Source organism: Erpetoichthys calabaricus, chromosome 2, assembly GCF_900747795.2.
Source record: "Erpetoichthys calabaricus chromosome 2, fErpCal1.3, whole genome shotgun sequence".
Classification (NCBI taxonomy): Eukaryota; Metazoa; Chordata; class Cladistia; order Polypteriformes; family Polypteridae; genus Erpetoichthys; species Erpetoichthys calabaricus.
Window position 1 is genome coordinate 349,772,470 of NC_041395.2, and position 16,270 is coordinate 349,788,739.

Genomic DNA, 16,270 nt, shown 5'->3' on the forward strand with positions numbered 1-16,270 from the left:
TGAGGATCCCATGCTGTCACTCTTCAGAAGAGAGTCAAAGGGAAGGAAGCACAACTTGCAATTGACCACCTTAAATCCCTTTATATCTCATGATTGGACACACCTGTCTATGAAGTTCAAGGCTTAACGAGCTCATCACACCAAGTAATCAGCATTGAGCAGTGACAGGCATTCAAATCAGCACAATGACAAGGGGACCCACATTTGTGCACAGCCAGTTTTTCACATTTGATTTAATTTCATACAACTAAATACTGCTTCTCTAAAAATCTTTGTTCGGAAAACACCGCAGTACTCAGATGTTCCTCGGAAATGAAAGACATACCACTGTTATCTTTTTTGTTGAAATGAGAGTCAATTATTATGCAGGCTGAGAGGGGTTCCCAAACTTTTTCATATGACTGCATATGTGTGTTACGGATAAAGCCTGAAAATTGGATTAATGTAGCATTACCCGTGTTAAGCTTGCGTTATCCAGCAGACCTGTGTAAAGCTGGAATAAAATATGACTTTCTAACTTTACCCGGGTGACCTCTTTGGATAATGTGAGCTTTACTTGGGTAATATATCACAATTTCTGTCTTTGCCCGTAACAAATCGCATATACTGTAAACTCGAAGAGAGGAATAAACAGGCTTTGTATATCAGATTTGTATAAACACAACAACAATAGTACTCAGAACCAGGTCATGACTAGCAGAGTGGCTCAAACATTTTTCCAAAAGTTCAATTTTCAAATATTCATCAAAACTTATTAAATACATCAGTATGCATAAGATGACAAGTGGTTAATTCCCATGAATAGGAAACATGCGTGGCAGTATTGCTAAACTGGTCAATGGTGTTTTCAGCCATCACGTTTTATTTTGTGTAAGAAGGAAGGCAAAGGAAAAGAAACAAATGAACGAACGAGCTGTGAGAGTGAATGAAATACGCACCCCACCATCCTCTCTGTCTCTCTCTGTATACACATTGGGATGTGTGGGTCACACTTGCACAAGAGAGAAGGAGGTGAGTCCAGGTTCTCGAGAAAGTCAGCTTTATTGTGGTGAAGACAAGAAAATATTGAAGAAAATAACCAAATGGGAGAAGGAAAAGCCACTTATCAGCACTCGATACACTCCTCCTTCATCAAGCAGGTTCATTCTGGAGGAGCGACCACAGAAAGTGAGTACACGGCAGGTCAGTTCCCGGTTTTAAATGTGTCCTGCATAAACTATTAGGTGACCGACATGTTACACGGTGAGCCTGTGAACTTGCAGTTGAACCGGCAGCAGACAACCAATTCCTGCCTATTTTAATGGAGTTTCAGCACGCGGCATAGTTGGGAGGTTGTCGAGTGCCCGTTGGGGGTCTCACAATATATACCTTCTGAACCCCACCTTATCAACCACCCTCCCCCACCCGCCTGTCTCCCCCCCCTTATTTGCTATATATCGCCTTGGGTTCCTGTAAGTCTAATCGTTTTCTGCTGATGATGATTCCTGTTACGAGTAAAAAACTCTTTTAAGATGACGTGATTCATTTGCTCCCTTTGTGGATTTCCAGCTGCAAATATGCAAACCATATCACAGACCTTCACCTCCATTCAGATTAAGATATACATATATACACTGATTTTTTAATTGTTTCATTTTGGTTCAATTAAGTCATTTTTGATATTTTGTTGCATTTTTGTTAATTTATCATGTCTGCAACAGATTGTGTGTGAATTGTGTTTGGTTTGTTTTTTGTGTACTTTGCCTCTACAGTATTCGTGTCCTTCCTGGTATTTTGTTTGTTGTTCACTAGTACCGTCACTGATCTTTTGAGTTACTTTCATGTCTTCATAATACAGACTACACTTTGTAAGATTAGCATTGTATTGCGCCCGACCCGAGACAGATTCACATGGGAGGCATGGGTAAAAATAAAACAAATATTTATTTTCTTCAGCTGGAGGGCACGTCTTCCCTGTAATCCCACCAGCCACAACACAGTCCCAAGTACAAGCACTCCAAGAACTACAAGTACAACACACTTTGTCTTCCTCCAACAGTCCTCCCTGGCAACCTTGTCCTCCTCCACCCGACTCTGGCTGCTGAGTGGAGGTCGCTGGCTCCCTTTATTGGGTACCCAGATGTGCTCCAGGCTGCACTTCCAGGTGTGGTGAAACCAACGCCCAAAAGGGGCCAGCAGCTCCTGCTGCAGCACCCCCTGGTGGCGCCTGCGGAACCCCACAGAGCTGCACAGAACTCCAACCCCCATGAAGCCCTGGGGGAGTCCGAGGCACCGCTGCAACCCAGGGAGGCTGCCATCTAGTGTCCAAGGGGAGATACTGGGTTTCCCACCCTTGTCCCCCTGGTATATATGGTGCAGGGACGTCCCAGCCAGGCTTGGGCCCCGGCCATCCGTCACAACTTGTAATACGTATTGCCAATCGTGTATCGAATCTTCAGAATATTTGTTCCACTTATATTTATTATGTTTGCTTTATTTAATCCCCTGCTTATTTTTCTTGTTTATAAAATATGTCTGTAACAGAGACTCGTATTACAAACAGCAGTGATAACAGAATGCCGTGACATGTGTTACTAGACTCTATTAAGCCCGTGCTTTTTAGCAGCACTTTTCAATATCACGCCATTCGAAACGCAACCCAGATAAGGTGGCGGTGGCTCAATGGCCTTCAGAGACAATGGAGTCCAATTCAGCTGAGGTCACAATGACATCAGTTGATGTCCTTTTTTAGCTCTTGGTCAGAGGGCGTCTGGCTAATGTTAATTCAAATTTCTTAAAATAATATTTTTGAAAATTACCTGACAGAGAATTAAAAACTGTGTTGCCGTCTCACACCATGACTGTTATGACGGAGAGCAGGTTTGGAGCTCGGCTGATACATGGCAGTGTCAGGAAGTCCTGGATCAGTAGAACATGCAGATAACGCAGCAGGAGGTTGTCAGCCATGTGGTGTATGTACAATACAATACAATACAATACAATTTATTTTTGTATAGCATAAAATCACACAAGAAGTGCCGCAATGGTCTTTAACAGGCCCTGCCTCTTAACAGCCCCCCAGCTGTGACTCTCTAAGAAGACAAGCAATAACTCCCAAAAAAACCCTTGTAGGGAAAAAAATGGAAGAAACCTTGGGAAAGGCAGTTCAAAGAGAGACCCCTTTACCAGGTAGGTTGGGCGTGCAGTGGGTGTCAAAAAGAAAAAGGGGGCCAATACAACACAATACACAGAACAGAACAAATCCTCAATACAGTATCTATATATATAATTCACTAAGCCGCTGCCAGAGCAAGCAAGACATCCATGAAAGCACGCAGGAAGGGGCGTGGATTCACTAAGCCGCCGACAAGTAAGACACCCATGGCGCATGCAGGGAGGAGCCACGCCCACCAACCCTAAGACCATTGGATACGACGACAACTCGCAGAGCCATGCCCACCAACTCGGACACGACGACTCGGAAAAAACGCCGTCATTTATGTTCGTCTGTGCTAGACTACACATGGACCTCTGAGCCACATTGACTTTTCGGTTATGACTCACGACCGCGTGCACCATCGCAAACTGTTTTACACGCTACATACAGCAATTCGCATCTGCGACAAACATGCGTCTTCTTAGATGGTCCTGCAGGAACACGGAAGACATTTCCCCACCCATGACCAGGCAGTGTGTATGCTTCGAGAACAAGGGTGGACGCGGCAGGACCATCTAAGAAGAGGCTGTGTATCGATATATATAATTCACTAAGCCGCCACCAGAGCAAGCAAGACACCCATGAAAGCACGCAGCCCTTTGAAAGCAGTCAACTCACAAAGCCCAGCCCACCAACTCACACCTACCAACTCGAACACGCATCTACCCACGCTCTCAAGGCATTCACGGTGCCTGCTCATGTGCCCGGATGGAACAACTCATTTTCGTCTCTGCTACAGTCCACATGCACTACTGAGCCACGTTGACTTCTCATTATTCTTTTCGATTTCAGCTGCATTTTCATATATAATCCACCAAGTCGTCCGACCGTGGGATACAAACGACAGAGCACCGCCCAAGAACTCGAACCGCTAGAGAGACACGGCCACCAACTCTAAGAGCACCAACTCTAAACGCCTGCCTGCCTGACTGTTACCAGCATTCACCGCAATGTACTGGAGTGTAAAACCATCACAACTGTCAGACGCTGTCTATATCTAAGAAGATATACAGATACTCATTATTCCCCGGCACGCATCCACCCACGCTCTCAAGGCATTCACAGTGCCTGCTCATGTGCCCGGACACAACAACTCGCCACACACAAATCTTGCTTAATTTGACTCAACACGGGAAACCTCACCCTGCCCGGACACGGAGAGGATTGACAGATTGATAGCTCTTTCTCGATTCTGTGCGTGGTGTTGCATGGCCGTACTTAGTTGGTGGAGCGATTAGTCTGGTTAATTCCGAAAACGAATGAGACTCCCTCCTGCTTAATAGTTACGCGATCGCCAAGCGGTAGGCGTCCAACTTCTTAGAGGGACAAGTGGCTTTCAGCCACATGAGATTGAGCATTAACAGGTATGTGATGTCCGGTACTGCACGCGCGCTACACTGAATGGATCAACGTGTGTCTACCCGGCGCCGACAGGCGTGGCTAAGCCATTGAACCCCATTCGTAATGGCCACCGGGGCTTACAATTGTTCCCCACGAACAAGGAATACCCAGTGAGTGCGGGTCATACGCTCCCTCTGAATACGTCCCTGCCCTGTGTACGCACTACGCTACTACCATGGTCGGGTGACTTGGTGGATTATATATAGAAAAGCAGCCGGAACTGCAAAGAACAATGAAAGGACAACGTGGCTCAGAGGTGCACAGATGACAGCGACTCAGGTGAGGAGTTGGGGGCCGGCACATGATGACGATGATTGTATGTTGGTTTGTAGCGTGCATTGTTGCAGTATTACTTTTCTTGGTGGTTTATTACATTACGGATTTTGCAAATGTTCAATTTTGTCCCTCTGCTTAAAAAACATTAAAAAAGCGGCGTGATTATGTGCCGTATGCTATGCCGCGGGTTGGTATGCAGCATGTAAAACAGTTTGTTTGTCGCGGATAATTTGCCTTTTACTTTTACACAAAGACAATTTCCTGTTAGATTGGCCTTTGCGATGACAATTAATAAGGCACAGGGCCAAACTTTCAACACTATATGCATGTATCTGCCAAAACAAGTTTTCAGTCACGGACAATAATTGTATGTTGCTCTCTCCAGAGTTCCATCTTTTCATTCACTTACTGTTGTATCCTGAAACCCAACCCTTTTAGACTACTATGTCTTTCCGGAAGTGTTCAGCCATCAATAAATAATTATGGGGCGTATGCCTGCAGGAACACATGCAGCGAGCGAGCGAGGCGGAGAGAGAGAGAGCGACACACACCCACACATACAGGCGCACGCGACAGAGAAGGAGGGCTGGACCCTACCGACAAAGTAACTTTCACCAGCATGCCTTCTTCGTCACAGACGATCCCGCTTTCAGTCACGGACAGTTGTATGTTGCTCTCTCCAGAGGTCTATCTTTTCATTCACTCACAGTGGTATCCACAAACCCACGCCATTTGGACAACTGTGTCGTTCAAGAAGTGTTCACCCATCAATACATAATTATGCGGCGTATGCTACGCTGCGGGTTGGCTAGTAAAAATAAAAACTTTAGAAGTACAGAGCAGAATTTAACAGTAGATGACATCCCATAATATGATTTGGATTTGTTTAGAGTCCCGGAGACCTCATCCATCAAGCTGCCTCCCCCATTTAGCCATTCCACAGCTGAATCAGCGCTGGGCCAGCCAATCTGATGAAAGGACCCCTCTACCCCACGATTCCTGCGATCCTCCATCAGGGATGACTTTACCTTAGGCAGGCAAAACAACTTGGCAGGTGGGCCGTGGCACCAAGTGGCCCATTTGAGTACCAAGAAGAGAAACAGAAGAGGTGAGGGTTAGTATCCAATTCTAACTATCATGTTACTTATGTTTTAGTGCTAATGACTAACAACAGAGATGCAGTCTGTACAGTGAATCAGCAGCTCTAGTCAGGGTGTGCTAAACTGAAGTCGTGAGTCTTCAGCCGGAATTTAAAAGCTGAGACTGAAGGGGCATCTCTTATAGTAGCAGGCAGACCATTCCACAGTTTAGGGGCCCTGTAACTAAAAGCTCGACCTCCCACTGTTATTTTATTAATCCTTGGAATCCTAAGCAGACCAGCACCTTGAGATCTTAATGTGCGCTCAGGTTTGTAAGTCATGATAAGTTCAGACAAGTAAGCCGGACTTCAGCCATTTAATGCTTTATATGTTAAAAGGAGGCTTTTGAAATCTGCCCTAAACTTAACCGGGAGCCAGTGTAGGGATTTAAGAACTGGAGTTATGTGTTCGTATTTTCTTGTTCTTGTAATAATTCTTGCAGCAGCATTTTGGATTAACTTAAGGCTGTATAGAGAACAGTTTGAACATCCAGTGAACACCGCATTGCAGCAGTCAATCCTACTAGAAATAAATGCAAGAATTAATTTTTCAGAATCCTGTTTATTTAGAAAGTGCCTTAATTTCCTAACATTTTTAAGATGGAAGAAACCTGATGTGGACAACTTTGAGTCAAAGACATGCTAGAGTCAAAGATAACTCCGAGACTGCGGGCTGATTCAGTGAAATTAATGGGGATTCCAACTGAGTTAAATGATGACAGAATATTGTGATCAGCATCATTCCCTCCAACAATTAACATCTCACAGGTGGCGCAGTGGTAGTGCTGCTTTGCAGTAAGAAGATTGTGGGTTCGCTTCCCTGTGTGGATAGCAATTTGAGTACTGAGAAAAGCGCTATATAAATGTAATGAATTATTATTATTATCTCTGTCTCATCGGTGTTTAAAGACAAGTAGTTCTCATTCATCCACTCCTTTAATTTGCTAACATAACTAATAAAAAGCAACATCAAAGAAACTTCATTTGGTCTAAAAGAAAAGTATAACTGGGTGTCATCTGCATACGAGTGAAAATTAACATGATGTTTCCTAATGAGAGATCCCATCAGAATCATGTAAAGTGAAACAGTGACAGTCCCAGTCCTGAGCCCTGCGGGACACCATATTGAACTTCTGTGTATAATGATGGAGTCCTGTCAGCACATTTCTGTACATATTGGAATCGATTTGATAAGTAAGAACTAAACCAAGCGAGCACGGTGCCTGTAAGCCCAACATTATTTTCTAGCCTGTGCAGTAAAAATCGAATGGTCGATGGTGTCAAATGCTGCACTTAAGTCTAACAACATAATTACAGTGGAGTTTCTGTAATCAGAGGATATCAGAATGTCATTTATAATCTGTGTTAGTGCCATTTCTGTACTATGACCAGTGCGGAAACCAGACTGGAATTTCTCAAATAAATTGTAATGCGTAAGGTGTGACTGAAGCTGACTGGCGACTACTTTTTCTAGTATTTTAGAGAGAAAGGGTCAGTTTGAAATAGGCCTATAATTATTTAGTATGTGTGGGTCTAGGTCTGACTTTTTAAGTAATGGTTTAATGACTGACACTTTTAGTGTATCAGGTACTGTGCCATGCAATAATGAACTACTGATAATGTTTAGGATAGGCGCTGCAAGAACATCCATTGCACTTTTTACTAGTTTTGTTGGCACTGGATCAGGGAACAAGTAGTGGGTTTCATTTTAGAAATTAAAGTTAAGACTTCCTGCTCAGTTACAGGATTAAAATGACTAAAGTGCTGAATGCAATGTGAGACACATGTCCTGAGGACACGGCGGTGCCCTTTCCACTTACATTCATGTCTTGATAAATGGCTTTTCCTTCTTTTACCTTTATAGATGTGTTATCTCAGGCTGTACAGCTGTGACATTTTGACACAAACTGCTGTCACACGCTTCACTTTTTTAACCATCAGGGGAGGCTGTCACACCAGGAAAAGACACAAACCAACACAATGGGAACGATGAAGTGACATCTGTGAAGGTAAATCTGAAACAGTAAACAGATGTGCATCATTGAAGCTGAACAGGCTTCTCTGCTTTCGGACAGGTGATTTTGAAAACCCACCAAAGCTTTTCAGTGGGGAAATTTGAAAAGTGTGTACAGTGCACCTTATTCAAAATTTCTCAGTAAAAATGAACTCTCCCACCAAATATTCAACTAAAATAAGTGTGCCAGTGGGAGACGAGTTGTTTCAGTTGTCATATAAAGTGAAAGCACTTAGAAAGGGCAAATGATCCATCCATCCATTATCCAACCCGCTATATACTAACTACAGGGACACGGGGGGTCTGCTGGAGCCAATCCCAGCCAACACAGGGCGCAAGGCAGAAAACAAACCCCGGGCAGGGCGCCAGCCCACCGCAGGGCACACACACACCCAGGACAATTTAGAATCTCCAATGCACCTAACCTGCATGTCTTTGGCCTGTGGGAGGAAACCGGAGTACCCGGAGGACACCTATGGGGAGAACATGGAAACTCCGCGCAGGGAGGACCTGGGAAGTGAACCCGGGTCTCCTAACTGCAAGGCAGCAGCGCTACCCACTGCACCACCTTGCCGCCCAGGGCAAATGATGCAAAATGAAAAAAAAACAAATAATTGCTTGCAACATTTTAAGTGACCAGCTGCATTTTTATTGATAGGCTTATGTGAAAATAAAAATTAAGATGAGAATTTTTACTTAGGGGCGGCACGGTGGCGCAGTGGTAGCACTGCTGCCTCGCAGTTAGGAGACCTGGGTGCGCTTCCCGGGTCCTCCCTGCGTGGAGTTTGCATGTCCTCCCCGTGTCTGCGTGGGTTTCCTCCCACAGTCCAAAGACATGCAGGTTAGGTGGATTGGCAATTCTGAGTTGGCCCTGGTGTGTGCTTGGTGTGTGGGTGTGTGTGTGTATCCTGTGGTGGGTTGGCACCCTGCCTGGGATTGGTTCCTGCCTTGTGCCCTGTGTTGGCTGGGATTGGCTCCAGCAGACCCCCGTGACCCTGTGTTCGGATTCAGTGGGTTGGAAAATGGATGGATGGATTTTTACTTAGAAGTACCGTGATATATTAAAAGACAAGGTTATGAATATACCTAGAAAAAATATTAAGAAGTACGCAGGCACTAGAAAAGCCTTTTGGAAAAGAAAAGTCTGGAAACTTACAATGGAGGGGAAGTGTTGAATGTGAAGAGGGACGTTTACACATCACAACAACTCACATTCAGTGCGCAGAATGACACCGAGCTGAGCCCGTGACAGTGGGTGTCTGACAGAGCCAGCAGGCAGCATGGTGGGCTTGGGAAGGGAGCAGGAGAGTTTGAGAGGAAATGTGAAATTTAATTGAGAAGTGAGGAAGACAGTGAGGCGCGTCCAGATGTTAGCGTTGGTCACTGCTCTGGCAGATGAAATTTCCTGAAGAAAAGTCTCATTCTGTTACACTCTTTGTTCATCTCAATATCTCCTGAGTTCAGCTCTTATTCTTTTATGGAAGCTGTGTACGTGACAATGGCCAAGTTGATAGATAGATAGATAGATAGATAGATAGATAGATAGATAGATAGATAGATAGATAGATAGATAGATAGATAGATAGATAGATAGATAGATAGATAGATAGATAGATAGCCTGCTGATTCGGTGGTCCTCTCTTGACGTGATATTACCAGCCCAGCACACCACATCTCACCACACCATAGAAAATCCTACTGGCCATTACAGAGTTGTACAGGATGTGAAGGACGTCACTTCCCACATTAAAGGAATGCAGTTTCCTAATGAGAAAGAGACTGCTCTGACCTTCCTTATTTAGCTCCTCAGTGTTCTGAGTCCAGTCCAACCTGTCATTAATGTGGACCACCATTACATCCTCTCCCTCAATAGGAACTGGACGTGGAGACTTTGGTGCAGTGAAAGTGAATAACCGGGTCGTTGGTTTTGCTGATGTTAAGAAGCAGACAATTCTCTTTGCACCAAGAAACAAACTCTTCCACCTGACTCCCCTCCTCTGTCTCATCTCCTTTTCAATTCACACCATAAGTGCAGAATCATCTGAGAATTTCTACAAGCGACATGACCTTTTGTTATATTTATAGTCTGAGTTGTACAGAGTAAAGAGAAAATGAGACAGGACTGTTCCTTGTTGTTCACACAGTTCTTGAGTCTCACAAACTGCCTGATAGATAGTCCATTATCCAGGACACCATCGTCTCATCTACCTGCATATCTCTGAGTTTACTCCTCAACACGGATGACTGGATAGTACTGAAGGCGCTGGAGAAATGAAAACACAGAATCGTCACAGTGCTGCCAGCTTTGTCCAGGTCTCAATAATCCTTGTGGAGGAGGTCAATAATTGCCTCCGCCCCTCCAATCTTTGTCCAAAAGGTAAACTGCAGAGGGTCCAGGTGGTCTACCTCAAGACGACTCCTATAGTCCAGGACCAGCCTCTCCAATGTCTTCATGATGTGAGGTGTAAGTGCCACTGGTCTGTAGTCATTAGGTGATGACGCCCCTGCATTCTTTTGGGACACATTACCTGCATTGTGAGGGAGAGTCAGTTATGGCACTGCGTCCACGGGGCGAGATTCCCAGCGGGAGATCCGGCTCACAGGATCCTCATTGTTGGCTGGCCCAGGCCAAGGGTAATGCCTGGCTGCAGTCTAGCTGCGGGGTTGGGGGGACTGAACCACATGTCTGCCTGGGGGATTGCCAACCAGGACCCCAAGCTGTTTCATCATGTGGTGGGTGCAGCAACACACTGTACCAGTGCATACGTCCCAACCTGACCTGATTTGACCAGACCTGTTCCAAAGTCACATGGTTGAAGTCACCACATTTTATAACTCCAAGGTTGTAGTGAGTCATCATTAAAATGTTGCTGACAGAATGAATAATTTCCATTTCTAGGTCACCATTTGCGGATGGAGGAATATAAACCTTAATAAGGATGATGTCATTTACCTCCCTGGGCAAAAAACATGGACAAATTCTGACAGCCTGAATTTCAATGTCTGAATTAGAATCTGTAATTATAAATGTAATATGCTGTAACATACCAAAACACTTTATACGCAATGACTGTAATACCTCTAGACAGTGTGACAGTAGGGGGCGCTCCAGCTCCCCAGACCCAACAGAAACAACAACATTTATTTCTGTCGCACGTTTTCATACAAATGGCGGAGCTCAAAGTGCTTTACATGATGAAGAAAGAGAAAAAAGACAAAATAAATAAGAATTAAAATAAGGGAACACTAATTAACACAGAATAAAAGTAAGGTCCGATGGCCAGGGAGGACAGAAAAAACTAAAAAACTCCAGAGAGCTGGAGAAAAAAATAAAATCTGCAGGGGCTCCAAGGCCACGAGACCACCTGGCCAGCCCCCTCTAGGCATTCTACCTAACATCAATGACCTCAATCAGTCCTCATTGTATTCTGGGTTCTCATGGAAGAACTTGATGATGACGGTCATGTGGACTTCTGGTCTTTAATCCATTAATGTAAGGACATCACGGTGCTTTGATCACCACCACAGAAAACCGGAAAGAGAACAGCAGAGAAAGTAGGTGTGAGTACAGATTGTGGAGCCACCAGGAATGATAATGATAATTCAATGCATATCCAGGATATTAGAGTTACACTAAAATGAAGCTACGAGAAAGCCATGTTAAAGTAACGGGTTTTCAGCAGTTTTTAAAGCGCTCCACTGTATTAGCCTGGCAAATTTCTATTGGTAAGCTATTCCAGATTTGAGGTGCATAACAGCAGAAGGCCACCTCAACACTTCTTTAAAGTTTAGCTCTTGGAATTCTAAGCAGACCCTCATTTGAAGATCTGAGGTTACAGTTTGGGGTGTAAGGTGAAGGGCATTCTGAGGTATAAGATGGAGCAGATGATTGAAGGTTTTGTAAACCATTAGCAGTACTTTAAAGTTAGTTCTAAATGACACAGGTAACCAGTGTAGTGACATCAAAACTGGGGTGATGTGCTCAGATTTTCTTTTCCTAGTTAAGATTCTGGCACTTGTATTCTGCACTCGTTGCAGTCGATTGATGTCTTTTTTGGATGGTCCTGAGAGGATTGCGTTGCAGTAATCTAATCGACTAAACACAAAAGCGTGAACTCATTTTTCAGCATTTTGCAAAGTTATAAGGGGCCTAATTTCTGTTATATTTCTTAAGTGAAAAAATGCTGTCCTAGTAATCTGATTAATACAGGACACAAACAGGTCTTTTATTTTAGGAAAACTCTTCTTTTATAAGGGTTTCCCACCAGCACTGCCATGAGTACAGCAAACACAATGCAGCACACTTTTTGTCTTTTTTCTCTTTGTCTCTCACTGTCTCCTCTGCTTCTCTCACAAGCTTCATCCTCCTCCTCCTCCCGACTCAGGCTCCATGATGTGAGGCAGGTAGCACCTTTTATTTTAGCCATCCCAGCAGTGCTTCTGATATTCTGCACACCTGGTTTGTTAGCACTTTTGGGTGAGGCTGAAACCCCATGATGTAGGGACTTCCCAATCCTGCAGCTCCCCCTGGCGGCCCCCACAGGACCCAACAGAACTGTTCCCAGGGACTACAGCACCCAGCCCAGTATGCCCTGCAGGCACACATGTGGGAATCTGAGCCTGGGCCTACTGCCATCTAGTGTCCTTCGGGGAGAGATGAAACCCTGTATAAGCTGTCATCCCTAGTCCTTCCATCCTGAGGGCATCATGGCTGGGTAAGAACACCACCCATCCTTCACAATAACCACTTTACCCCTTGATCTCATTTATTTTCTTTCACACTCCCCCCTTTGGGACTTCTTAAAGTCCAACTATATTTTAGACCCATTATGAAAGAAGGGGTGCCAGCTTTCAACAACCTGTGCACTCTTGAATCTCGGGTCACTCCATCTTCAAAAACAACCTGATCAGCCATTCTCTTCTCCTGATGGTTCAAAGACCAAACAGCTTCCCTCTTTATTCGAAGTAGAAGGAAGTAAAAGATCCCTGACCAGCGAAATTTGGGAAAAACAGAAATCAATCTAATTTATTAATACTTAAGATAATCACATAAAAGAATAAAATCAATAACAGCAAATAACAGTAGCAAAGTGGAAAATCAAACTCAGACAATAGCTTGTATCAAAGTCCTCTTATCTTATTTTATCTTAGTGTTTCATCAGAGGAAAGAACAAGATTGTAATTTGCTTCCAGACTTGTTTGTCAATAAGTTGTTTGGTGGATGGCAATTTTAAAGAGAAGTACTGGTAGCAAAATAGAAGACAAGAAGTTCCACTGTGACTTGAAGTTGACCTTCACTGTTCTACTTAAATCCTTTCCAATTGTATAAGTCATGTGAGCGATAGTGATATTAATTAAAATGTTCCTCTATTAATCTCAGAATTGCCTCCCATAATTTCATACTTCTAAGTGTGATGATAAAACATTGTGAAGAACTATTTGATTAATGTCATATTTTCCTGTGTTTAAAGTAACTATTTATTTCTTTCTTATCCAAATAAACATTAGCTATGTCCATCCATCCATCCTCTTCCGCTTATCCGAGGTCGGGTCGCGGGGGCAGCAGCTGGAGCAGAGATGCCCAGACTTCCCTCTCCCTGGCCACTTCTTCTAGCTCTTCCGGGAGAATCCCGAGGCGTTCCCAGGCCAGCCGGGAGACATAGTCCCTCCAGCGTGTCCTGTGTCTTCCCCGGGGCCTCCTCCCGGTTGGACGTGCCCGGAACACCTCACCAGGGAGGCGTCCAGGAGGCATCCTGATCAGATGCCCGAGCCACCTCATCTGACTCCTCTCGATGCGGAGGAGCAGCGGCTCTACTCTGAGCCCCTCCCGGATGACTGAGCTTCTCACCCTCTCTTTAAGGGAAAGTCCAGACACCCTGCGGAGGAAACTCATTTCAGCCGCTTGTATTCACGATCTCGTTCTTTCGGTCACTACCCATAGCTCATGACCATAGGTGAGGGTAGGAACATAGATCGACCGGTAAATTGAGAGCTTCGCCTTGCGGCTCAGCTCCTTTTTCACCACGACAGACCAATGCAGAGCCCTCATCACTGCGGACGCCGCACCGATCCGCCTGTCGATCTCACGCTCCATTCTTCCCTCACTCGTGAACAAGACCCCGAGATACTTGAACTCCTCCACTTGAGGCAGGATCTCGCTCCCAACCCTGAGAGGGCACTCCACCCTTTTCCGGCTGAGGACCATGGTCTCGGATTTGGAGGTGCTGATTCTCATCCCAGCCGCTTCACACTCGGCTGCGAACCGATCCAGAGAGAGCTGAAGATCACAGCCTGATGAAGCAAACAGGACAACATCATCTGCAAAAAGCAGTGACCCAATCCTGAGTCCACCAAACCGGACCCCCTCAACACCCTGGCTGCGCCTAGAAACTCTGTCCATAAAAGTTATGAACAGAATCGGTGACAATGGGCAGCCCTGGCAGAGTCCAACTCTCACTGGAAACGAGTTCGACTTACTGCCGGCAATGCGGACCAAGCTCTGGCACTGATCGTACAGGGACCGAACAGCCCTTATCAGGGGGGCCGGTACCCCATACTCCCGGAGTACCCCCCACAGGATTCCCCAAGGAACACGGTCGAATGCCTTTTCCAAGTCCACAAAACACATGTAGACTGGTTGGGCGAACTCCCATGCACCCTCCAGGACCCTGCTAAGGGTATAGAGCTGGTCCACTGTTCCGCGACCAGGACGAAAACCACACTGTTCCTCCTGGATCCGAGGCTCGACTATCCGACGGACCCTCCTCTCCAGGACCCCTGAATAGACTTTTCCAGGGAGGCTGAGGAGTGTGATCCCTCTGTAGTTGGAACACACCCTCCGGTCCCCCTTCTCTGCCAATCCAGAGGCACTGTCCCTGATGTCCATGCGATGTTATAGAGATGTGTCAACCAAGACAGTCCTACAACATCCAGAGCCTTGAGGAACTCCGGGCGTATCTCATCCACCCCCGTGGCCCTGCCACCAAGGAGTTTTTTGACCACCTCGGTGACCTCAGTCCCAGAGATGGGGAGCACACCTCCGAGTCCCCAGGCTCTGCTTCCACATTGGAAGGCATGTTAGTGGGATTGAGGATATCTTCAAAGTACTCCCCCCACCGACCCACAATGTCCCGAGTCAAGGTCAGCAGCGCACCATCCCCACCATATACAGTGTTGACACTGCACTGCTTCCCCTTCCTGAGACGCCGGATGGTGGACCAGAATCTCCTCGAAGCAGTCCGAAAGTCGTTCTCCATGGCCTCCCCAAACTCCTCCCATGCCCGAGTTTTTGCCTCAGCAACCACCGAAGCCGCATTCCGCTTGGCCTGCCGGTACCTATCAGCTGCCTCCAGAGCCCCACAGGACAAAAGGGACCGGTAGGACTCCTTCTTCAGCTTGACGGCATCCTTCACCACCGGTGTCCACCAACGGGTTCGGGGATTGACACCACGACAGGCACTGACCACCTTACGGCCACAGCTCCGGTCAGCTGCCTCAACAATAGAGGCACGGAACATGGCCCATTCGGACTCAATGTCCCCCACCTCCCTCGGGATGTGGTCGAAGTTCTGCCGGAGGTGGGAGTTGAAGCTACTTCTGACAGGGGGCTCTGCCAGACGTTCCCAGCAGACCCTCACAACACGTTTGGGCCTACCACGGCTGACCGGCATCCTTCCCCACCATCGAAGCCAATTCACCACCAGGTGGTGATCAGTTGACAGCTCCGCCCCTCTCTTCACCCGAGTGTCCAAGACATGTAGCCGCAAGTCCGACGACACGACCACAAAGTCGATCATCGAACTGAGGCCTAGGGTGTCCTGGTGCCAAGTGCACATATGAACACCCCTATGCTTGAACATGGTGTTTGTTATGGACAATCAGTGACGGGCACAGAAGTCCAATAACAAAACACAGCTCGGGTTCAGATCGGGGGGCCATTCCTCCCAATCACGCCCTTCCAGGTCTCACTGTCATTGGCCACGTGAGCATTGAAGTCTCCCAGCAGAACGAGGGAGTCCCCAGATGGTATGCCCTCTAGCACCCCCTCCAGGGACTCCAAAAAGGGTGGGTACTCCGAACTGCTGTTCGGTGCATACGCACAAACAACAGTTAGGACCCGTCCCCCCACCCGAAGGCGAAGGGAGGCTACCCTCTCGTCTACCGGGGTAAACCCCAATGTACAGGCTCCAAGTCAGGGGGCAATAAGTATACCCACACCCGCTTGGCGCCTCTCACTGGGGGCAAC